Here is an 11,070-nt window from a genome sequence, read left to right as displayed (position 1 = left end):
CTTGGAAGTTCAAAGAAGACAAGAGACTGTTCTTTGCACTCTACCTGGTGCATAGAAGGGGTCATGAGATAGCCCTTGTTGTTGTGACGGCGGGAATAAGATTTTCCTAACGGGAAGCCACACTATTTTCATCCTTGGTGATCTCCAGATCCAAGCCAGCCTCCATGGCCAACGAAGACCCCGGGTCCCACAGCAGAAAGACGGAACCTTCTTCATTACAGGGGGAGGCCTGCAGCTTGGGCGACCGGAAGGATGTGCTTTGGAAAACTTTTTTTTTTTTTTTTTTTCCCAGAGTGTGAGAGGAAGTGGAAAGTCTGCCCCTTCGGGTCCAGAGTCCTATGGTGGAGAGAGGTGGCCCTCCCAGGCCGAGGAGGGAGGCCCTTAATACTGAACTTGAGCCTCCTCCTGAACTGTGAGAAAATAACTGTCTGTCATTTCACACCTCCCCGTCTACAGTATTCTGTTACAGCAGGCTGAGCAGACCAAGACATTTGGCTTGTCAACACCCCCAAGGACAGCTGTTGGCTCAGGTGCCCCTGGGCCTTTGAGTGTGAGTTGAAGTGGCAGAGCCACATGCTCCGTGGCTCACGGGTCACCCCCTCTGGGAAGCCTGCCTTCCTCTGTCCTTTCTCAGTAGCTCCTTAGGGGACAGGAAGGACAGTGTTCACCCTAGGGGTCCCGGGACCTCACACGGCGCTGCCTGGCCTTCTCAGTCCCCTTGCTCCCTCTGTTGTCTCTTTGCTATGCGCGTGTCATCTTCTCTCACCTGTGAAGTCCCTCCCTGGCTTTGTCCCTGTCTTCCTCCTGTGGTACCTAAGCTGCAAGCAGAGGCGCAATCTTGTCCATTTTGTCCCCACAGCATCTCCGGGGCCTGCGACAGTGCCTGGGACCTGGTCATCGCACAGTGCATTTTTGTTAAGAATGAACAGACGAGAAATAATGGTGTGATTATTTCTGCCCCTGCCGGGAATTTTGCTCTCCCAGAGGGAAGGCTCTGCCATTTTGATGCACCCTTTTGTTCTCGCTGGAGGAATCAGACCTCAGCGTTTTTCCTGGCCTCTGTGTTCCCAAACGAAGGCAGGTTTTGGCTTCCATGACCGTGTTCCTGTCGTGCTCCGTGACAATGCAGGAAGGCCGAGCAGGGGTTTGCTAGCCTGGAACTTCATTTCACATCCTGGGTATCACTTCTCTGCCTTTGCCAAGCCTTGGTAAAAAGTGGTGGCGTTCTGATTGGTAACCCAGAATTAGTGTTATGTCCCCAAAGCCTGAGGAACCACCTCCCCAGACTAGGCATGGTGAGCTCGGCTGTCCCACCGTGTGCTGTGGGTGGGACAGCTGGGGCTCTGGCTCTGGGTCTGCAAGCCTTGCGTCCATCAGCAGCCCACAGCTGGCCCACGATGGGTAAGCTGTACACCTGCTTGCCGAATGAAAATCAGGCGCTTAAGCTTCCTGTCCGCAGTTTCCATCCAGGTAGCAGGAGGCTTTCCCCAAACTCTTAGTGCAGCTGCTATCACTCCCAAGTGGGGCAAAGTCTTGCAGAGGAGTCGATTAGAGGACAAGCACCAAAAGGAAGCAGCAGTCTCTGTGACTTCATCTCCAGCTCCCAGTGTGCAGCAGGAGGCTGTCTGGTGCAGTGGGGGCGGGTGGGGGTGTCGAAATCAACCCTTCGGAACCGAGACCTGTTGCCCCACCGACAAGCTGGGCACCCTTGGAGAAGTTTCTCTGCTTCTCTGAACCTCTGTCCTCCAGAAGATCCTGGTGACTCTACCTTGAAGCCGCTTCTGTGCAGGTCAAGTGGCTAGGGCACAGCAGATGCTCTTAAATGTTGATGTCCTTCTTTCCTGGAGGGATCATTGCAATGTAGGACTTTGGGTCTTGGGAGAGGGATGAAGATCTCAAAGCCGTGGATTTACCTTTGGTTTTGATCATTTTTATCATTTCTAAACTATTCATTTAGTAAACAGGTAAGATGTTGTTTCTCTAGCTTAGGCACTCTGGAAGGCACTTTTTCCAGGGAAATATCAACAGAGATTAGAGCCTGAATGCAAGAAAGAAGTGCCTGGTGTTGGACCAGATTCGTCCAGGACCCGTGCTGGACGCTGGGGCTCCCGCGTCTCTGTCCTTCTGACCTGCTGCTGCCTGTGAGGGTCATTTTTGTCTTTGTTAACCATGTGCTGTTCCTCCCAAAGCTAGGTGCATCCCACTTCCCTCCCCCCCATAAATGCAGTCATACCTGTTGAGAGGCTCTGGACCAGAACAAAATGTTGAGAGGTGCTTGTGCCCAAGTCTGGGATCGTAGTGGCTGATGGCATGCAGTTTCCTTTTCAAGTCAGCTTTGACTCCTCTTGTCTTTCTTAGAGGGTTTATAAGAAGCGTGTGCTCATTCATTCATTTATTCATTCAACAAACACTACTTTTATCTAGGGCATGACACAGATGAAGAAAGTGTTTTATGTGTTGTAGTAAAATATGAAAAACATATCTTTGAGTATTCCGGGAAGGGAATGACTACATAGGGAAGGGGGTTGGGGCAAGTTTTCACCAGGCGACAATATCAGAGACGGGTTTTGAAGGTTGAGCAGGAGTTTGCCTGAGGAAGACGTTCATCCCAGCCAGAGAGAATCAGGGGACTAGAGGACTGCAGAGCTTCAAAGCTGTGACAGATCCCAGTGTGTTTGGGGATACTGAGGTTTACTGTGCTGGAGTCCATGACTGGTGTAGTTTTTGTCTGTGTGTGAGAGTATGGATGTGTGGGTCTGTTTCTGTTTCTTGGGGGAAGTGTGTATGTGAGTGTTTGTGTGTGTGTGTGTGTGTGTGTGTGTGTGTGTAATGTGTGTAATGGTGATTAGAAGGGGTTGGATGAAAGGGGGGTAGGAGTGAGTAGCATGAAGAGACTTGACGTACTTGAATATCACTAGACATTTGAGAGGGAGAAGGGTCCTAGTCTGGACAGGCAACAAGGGGGTGGCTGGAGCGAAGCTGTCACAACAGCAAATGGGTTTTCAGAACCCTGCTAGTTAGCCTGCCACCTGTCACCTTGGGCCAGTTCAAGTCCCTGCATTCTGGCACCTGCCTGTATAGCCCGATCTCCCCAATCCTTCCTTCTGTGGCCTCTCTGGGACAGCTCAGTGTGAGGAGGAGGTGAGAAGACAGTGCAGCCCATCGCAGGCTTTGAGGTGGATTGTGACCTTGGAGGATGGTGAGGGAGACAGGAAAGGTCCTGGGCACCTTCTCGAGCAACATCTATAGACCCAGGTGCATTCCTCAGCTTTTCATCTCCTTTTTTCCTAGTCTGTTGGGTTCCTAACAGACACATGAAAAAAAGGAGTTACTCAGGCCTTACTTGGTGATCCACTCAGCGAGCATTGACGCTGCAGGAACTGTGCAGCCCTCCTGGGTTCAGAAGGAAGAACGATTTTTCAAGGACCGTAGACAGGTCCTCGAACCCCTGAACCTCAATTTGCCATCTGCAAAACGAGCATAGCGATTCTCATCTAAAAGGAACATAGAATTCAAAGGAGATGAAAGATATGTGCAAGCATCTGGCTCATCAGAGGTGGAAATATGTTTTTTGTTTCTCTCCAGTTCTGCTATCTTCTCTCAGAAACACGGTTTCATGTTGTTACGGAGGAGGGTGTGGTTCCCCACACTACCAGCAGATGGCGCCCGACCACGCCGTCCCCGGAGCCGAGGCCTCCCCCGCCAGCCTCGCCGCGCCCCCGCCCCCTTTCCTGTCTTACCCTCTTCTCTGCAAGCCTCAGTCATTCCAGGTCTCAGGCAGAAAGTCACACAGAACACTTTGTGTCTGTCAGCAGATTCCTGGAAGGTCACGCTGAATGATGAATGCTCCTGGGTAGGATTGGAGCGTTCTTTTTTATTTTCCTTTCTTTCTTTTTTTGTCTCCGTTGAATTGCATCACTGGGCAGCCTCTTGGCTTTATTCATCAGGTTTCTGTGGTTTTTAGACCTTTCCCAATTGTTCTGAGTCTGCTTCCTTTCCAGGCCCCTTTTGGCCAAGGCCAAGGCAGGATATTCAGGGTTGGCTGTGGCCAGGGAGCTTTCCATAGTCACTAGTCTGTCCACCCTTCCTGCCCTCACTCCCAGAGCCAGAACAGATGTGGCCCGGGGACAGAGACCTGACATTGCTGTGACCCCTTTCGGCCTCGATTCCCACATCAGGGAGCCTTGGCTGGCAGGGAAAGGGAGCTCATCTTCCAAGTCAGATTTTCTCCAAGGTCAGGGCCCTTGGAAACCCTGGCCTTTGGCATCTCCCTCCATCTAGACCACACATACACTGCTAACCATATTCTTAACTTTGCTAGCTCTTTACAGAACTGCCTCCAAATTGGGTAACGAATTTCTTTTCGGGTGTCCTGGGATGGTCCCAATTTAATATTCTGACCCATTGTCCCTGTATTAGGAGTTAGGACCATACTCCTGATGCTTTGTTGGAGGAACGTGAGTCAGACCATTCACACGCATGCTGTATATGGTATGAGAAAGCTCGCTTTCTCTTCTGCTCATTGGGCAATGTGAGTTGTTGTACGTACAGAGATCAATAAACACAGACGTTGCCCTCAGGGAGGCGTTGGGCAAGGAGGCATGGGAAGTGTGGCCTCTGCAGTGAGTTGAGCTGTGGAATATATAGGGCACGTGGTTCCAGGAGCCATGAGATGGAAGCAGGAGTAGTTCTGCTCACTGTCACCCCTAGAGACCCACTTAAGGAATTTAAGCAGCTCTGCAACTTTGGGCTCTGAGGGTCTAGAGATCTTGGCTCCCACCGTGGAAAGGTTACCGCCAGGGAACACAGTAAGAACTCTCTAAACTTAAAGCTACAGTCACTGCTGGTCATTTGGGCTCTTTATGCTCATAATCCTCAGGCAAGGAAAGGAGTTGTCATATTGGTAACGGTAAGTGGCTCTAGTCTAGAAAAGGGGCTGCTGCTTCATAATGAAAGTGGGAAGAAATACGTTTGGCGTTGAGGGGTTCCTCTGGGCAGTTCTAGGCACTCCCATACTTAAGTGGGCAAGTCCCATGGCTACCTATTCCCATTAGGGTGTCGTAATTAGGGTCTCAGACATCAGACGCCCTCAGGCAAAGATCTGAGTCGCCCCCTCCCTCAGGAAAATCCACCCAGATGCGCAGAGGTGCTAGCGGACAGAGAAGCTCGGCGTAGGTGGTGCGGGAGGCAAGGGATGAGCTTCGGCCACGACCTCGGCACTAATGCAACCGTCTCTCTCTTGTAAGTTTCTCCAGGAATTAGAACGCATCAGAATCCTGACGAAGCTGTACCTAAATGGAAGGGACGTAATGTGAGTAGCAAAGACATTTTGAGTGGTGCCCAGTGGACTGAGGCAGACCTGGTAGGTACCCATCTAGATCTCTTCGGCTGATTGTTCTTGGCTGCGGCTGCTCCCTCCTCTTGAGAATTGCCCTGGATCATGGGTGCAGCCCTGGAAATGTCTGGAAGGTTAGGCTATCTCCCTGAGGATGCCTTCTAGCCAATGGTTGACTCCCATGGGATGCAGAAGACCAGACAGACCTCTTGCCTCAAGGTGGGACAACTCTGTGGTTCAGTTATGTTCCACATGACTTCAATGGAACCCACATCTTCACTTAGCTTTTCCCATTGCCTTATCCTGCTTCCCTTGCTTCCTTAAGGGTCCTCCTGAGAGCTCTTTAATAAATCACATCCCCGTCTTAGTTCTTATTTCTAGAGAACCTGGCCTAAGAGAAACAGCTGTAGGAACACAAGGGAAGGAGATTCTTTTGCCTAAGAGCTCAGAGGAGTCTTTCTGGGGTTAGGTCTTAAAGGCTGACCAGGAGTTGATGACAGGAAAAGTTAGTCTAAGCTGAAGAATAGCACAAGCAAGGTACAAGAGTCATGTAGTCTCTCTTGAGGATATTAAGCTATTTTATTTGGCTGGAATGCCAAGCAGGTGGGCTGGGGTGGGCTGTGGGTGGTAGGAGAAGCAGGTGGACACCAGTTTGGGAAAGTCCAAGTTGACGTCTGAAATAACCCTGTTCACAGGTCTTCCCTTGCTCCACTGCAGTGGGCTTGGATGTGAGGGACCACCACTTAGGAATTAATTGCCTTAATCAATATAAAAGACATCCAATGCTGTACTCTAAGTCAGCACAAGAGGTAGGATCTAAAACTCGTGTTCCCAAATTCAAGTCCAAGGCTTTATCCATTGCTGATAATGAAATCCTTTGATTAATAAAATAATATTTTTAACCCACTCCTAAGGTGTGGAGATGGACATATCCTGATTCATCTGTTCTTCTTGTTCTTGTTCTTTTTTTTTTTTAAATAAATTTTTTAAAAAAATTATTTATTTGAAAGAGAAAGAGAGAGAGAGAGAGTGAGAGAGAGCATGAGAGGGGAGAAGGTCAGAGGGAGAAGCAGATTCCCCCTGAGCTGGGATCCCGATGCGGGACTTGATCTCAGGACTCTAGGATCATGACCTGAGCCAAAGGCAGTTGCTCAACCAACTGAGCCACCCAGGTGCCCTGTTCTTCATGTTCTTAAATCCTTCTTTCCTCCTAACAGTTCCTAACAATTAATGGTAATTCAGATTCATTGCGTATTTATTTAGCCTTACTGTATGTCATGTGCAACTACCCAGTGAAGCCTGTGGTATTATTTCCAAGTTATAGATTTAAAAAATAGAGTTCCAGAGAGGACAAATAATGCCCGCCTTGGAGCAGCCCAGGATTTTTCCACTTTACTACTAGAGTACATTTCCCCTCTATCATTTACTTTCTGTTGTGTAATAAACAACCCCAAATCTTAGTGGCTTAAAATGACAACTATTTATTTGATAATTCCCTAGGTTGGCAATTTGGGCTGGGCTCAGCTAGGTGGTTTTTCTGTGGATGCTGTCTGGTCGGGCTCATGCATCTGTGATCAGCCACTGGTGGACTGGAAAGTTCTGTTTCTGGCTCATGGCTCGGGTGATGAGGGGTCACCTGGTTCATGTCTCTCTCATCACACAACAGACTAATTCCGGCTCTTTCATGCTATGGTCATCCTCATATTCCAAGACCAGTAAGTTAAGACAAGTTTCAGGGTTAAACTCCTTACAAGCTCTCTTCACCACACAGCGGCTCACATCCGTCTGGTCAAGTTGTGTGGCTAAGCTCAGAATCACTGTTAAGATACCACCAAGCACATGGCTGCAAGGAGGGAATAACATGGGGCCAAATTTTCGACCTGTCATATTCTATTTTTACTTGATCTTAGCCAAAAGGCCGAGAAGCGATGTCATATTTTATTTTCAAAAACTATTTTTTTATTTTAAAAATGCATATGTATGTAATATATATTATATATGATTAATATATATTAGTAAATATATGAACAGATTACATATAAATCTATAATATATGATGATATATATTTTATATAATGTTAGTTGGGAAAATGGAAGAAATACAGAAAAATCTAGAGACAGAAAAAAATTAATCCATTATGCACCTTTCAGAGATCATCGTCAGCGTTTTCTAGTGTATTTGCTCCTGTCTTATGAGCTTATGAGTGAGCAAGCATGTGACTGTGTATGGATATGTTTGTATATTTTCCTTCAGGAGAGTTGTAACAAAGCTTGCCTCTGAACTGACACTATATTATGAATATTTCCCCACGTCATCATATAATTCTTTTAATACTCTATTTTGCTCCTTGTCCTGTTTTATCTAACCTTACCCTGCCTTATTATTTTATTTTATTTTTTTTGCTCTTTGGTTTGCTCCCAATTCTTTTTCTTATTTTTTGTTTTTGGTGTTGGCTATTATAAATAACATTGAAAATTCTGGAATATAAATCTTTATCCCCATTTTTGATGATTTTTCCAAGACAGATTCCCAGAAGGGAATGACTAGATCAAAGACGACCGTGTTCATAGGGCTTTTGATACATTTTGTTAAATTGCTTTCCTAGAATTTTACATAGCACACTCCACAGGGAAAAGCCCTGCATTAGGGCCCTCTGAAGAGCACTCAGTATTATCTTAAAAAGAGAAAAAACATCAATTAGGTGAAAAATGGTACCTTATTTTAATTTGTATTCCTAATTCCCATTACAGATAAATGCTTTAGACATGCTCACTGACCATTTAGAGTTCTGTGAATGCCCTTTTCCTTAAAAAAAAAGTACATTTTTAACTCAATTAGTGTGAATCATCCTGTATTAATGTGATTGACACAGTATCATCGAAGTTAAGAATATGTTCCCCTTTAGGCTGTCATTTGCTTTTTAATTTTGTTTGGGGAATTTTTCTTGACATGTAGGGGTTTGCAATTTTTCATTGTTCCATCTATTTTTCTTTCTTTTTTCTGCATCAGCCTTTGCTTCTCTGTTTGCGATGTCATTTCTGATCCATCTCTTAAAAAATGTGAGATGCAGCGGCTTTTGTCACTTAGCAGCACCGCGTTCGGAAAGGCTGTCTGTCTATGGAACTGGACCTGACAGGTGGAGCTGATCTGTGTGCTGATTTCCCCTCCAGCTGAGCCCCTGTGAACTGCCCCCAGGGTCCCTGTTGAACTGACACAAGGATGATCAGCAAAAGCCCTGTAAGCCCATCAGGAAAACTGCGCCGCGCTTCAGCCCACTGCTTTGCTTCTCTCCCTTGACCCCAGTCCCCCACTCCTCTGACCGGAAGGCGGGGTCTTTTATAAATAATCCTAGTGGGACTCATCACCCGGGAACTCCAACGACCTGCACTGCATAAGAGGTTGTCTTCCCCGTGTGTGAATTGTCATCCAGGGGCTGTGAGGGGACACAGGAGTGCTTAGCGGGTTGATGAGCAGGGCCATCCTGTTTGGCTCCTGTAGCCGGAGTGTCACAGCGACCTTGTGAGGTCATGCAGTGTTTCTGGACGAATGACACCATTTTCAGTTTGTCCCTGAAAGAGATCAAGCCAAGATCGCACGCTAAGGATGGAAGGAAATGCAGGTGCTGTTGTGGCTTCTCTTTTGTGTCTATGGAAACCTAAGGTGGATTTCTTAGTGCAGCTGAGTGGTCGCAGGGGAAAAAATGGGAGATTCAGAGCCATTTAGAATGGGGCTATGTCCTGTTACCAGTGGAAACCACAGTCCTGCTGTGCCTTCCTCGGAGAACAGTTCTGAGGCGGGAATGACATAATGTAGATAATGTATGGAATCAGGTAATAAGAAAATGGCCGGCACATAACAGGTTCTCAGGAAATGGCAGCATTTTTATTAAAAAAAAAGAGAGACGATCTAAGTAGGATAATGATGATTTAGAGGTTTGGGCAATTTGTGAAATATTCCAATATCCCTGTTGTCAGGGACCTGTTACTGAGCTTTTCCAGGAGGATGAGGTCAGGTGATAGGTCAGTGGTGATGCAGAAACACAGGGTAAGGGCCCCACATGGTCACCAAGCCTCGACTCTGCATGAAAACGTGCCACACTATGTGTTGGAGCGCGATGCAAACCCAACCTGAACTAATAAGATGAGACCCCGGGTGCGAAAGAAAATGCATCTCAGTGGGAGGGGTCTGTGGTCTCAACTGTGCCGGGGGTGAGCCCCGTCTTCCCAGACGGTAGGGCTCCTTAAGTGCAAGTGCTTGGAAAGCTCTGGGGAATGTTGAGAAGCTTCCCAGCGAGGAGCGGAACCTGCTGGTCAGCTGTGCTGATTCTGGTCCTGGAAGAACAGCCCCCCCACTACCCCCACCATCGCTTCTGTCCTGGCATGAGCACTGTCTTTTCAGACTTATTGTGGGGGTCACTGGAGCGGTCCACGGACTGTCTCTTGTTCTTCTGGGCACTCCATAGCATCACTCTTCCCTGGATGCTGGAAATTAGGTGTGTCCATGTGACTGGTCCTGGATGATACAAGGTGGGCAGAGGTGACGTGTGTCACGTCTAGAGCAGAAGCCTCAAGGGCCATTTTGCTTTGGCCAGTCTCAGCCCTGCTGGAAACGGGGCTGGAGCTGCTCTCGGCCTGGGTCCCTGACCAACGATGATGGACAGTGGACTTTTTCAGCTGGTCATGGTGACAAGTTGCGAAAGTCTTTATTGTTTTAAGTCTCTGAGCGTTTGGGACTCTTTCTTCCTGTTATTGAGGCAGAGCTGAGCTTAGTCTGATGGATCTACCCCTTGAGAGCACATACTGAAAAGCAGATGTCATCGTTTTGCCCACGCAGCCTGCCCAGGGCTGTAGTCCTTGCTGACACTCGGGTTTGCTTTATTTCAGACACTTCTTGGGAACAGTTTGTCCGCCTGGCCATGAAGATTCAGGCGTGAGAGTGACTGAGCTGTGACCTGCTCCCACGGGCACCATGGCCCCAGCCCTGGTTGGACTAACCAGGCTAATGAGAGGGAAAGGCAAGGAGAAACCTTCATTCAGTATCTACAGTGTGGTAACAACTCGACTGGGTGCTTTCTCTATATTCTTTCTAACGATCCTGGCAACCTATGAAGTCCTTATTATTCCCTTTTTATAGGCGAGAAGATGGTAACTCAAAGAAGTAACTTATTAAAGCCACAAGCTAGTAAGCGTCCAAGCGGAGACACAAACTCAGACTTGAGAATGTGAACTGGGGAGGCAGAATGGGTCTCATTCCCATGCATCACTTTCATTTCTCCAAAGTGTTGAATCTCATCCCATTAGATCCAGGAAGCATTTTCTCACAACTCAGTCTAAAAAGGATCTTGTCTCCCACCTCTGCATCGCCAGTAGTAAGTGTTTCCCTTCATAGCTCTTGTTTCGTATCTGTCTCTCCCTTTATGCTAAAATTCTAGCACGGAGAGGGCTACACTGTCTCATTAGCTCTTGGGTGCCCAGGACCTGCTCAGCGCTGGCACGCAGGAGGCATTTAGTAAATGGTTGCTTTGTCAATAAATACACGCTTCTGTGTTTTTGGAGGAACTCTCAGAGCAGAGCAGTGTAGAGATTAAAAAGCATGAGCTGGAGCCACACACTCGGATTTGAATTTCAGCTTTGCTACTTTGTAGCTGGATGACCTTGGGAAAGTTAGTGAGCGCCTTGGTGCCTCATTTGCTCATCTGTTGAATGAGGATGATATTAGTAACTTTCCTCATTAT

Source organism: Mustela lutreola, chromosome 9, assembly GCF_030435805.1.
Source record: "Mustela lutreola isolate mMusLut2 chromosome 9, mMusLut2.pri, whole genome shotgun sequence".
NCBI classification, from domain to species: domain Eukaryota; kingdom Metazoa; phylum Chordata; class Mammalia; order Carnivora; family Mustelidae; genus Mustela; species Mustela lutreola.
The sequence above is the reverse complement of the archived record's forward strand: the minus strand, read 5'-3'. Positions refer to the sequence as shown.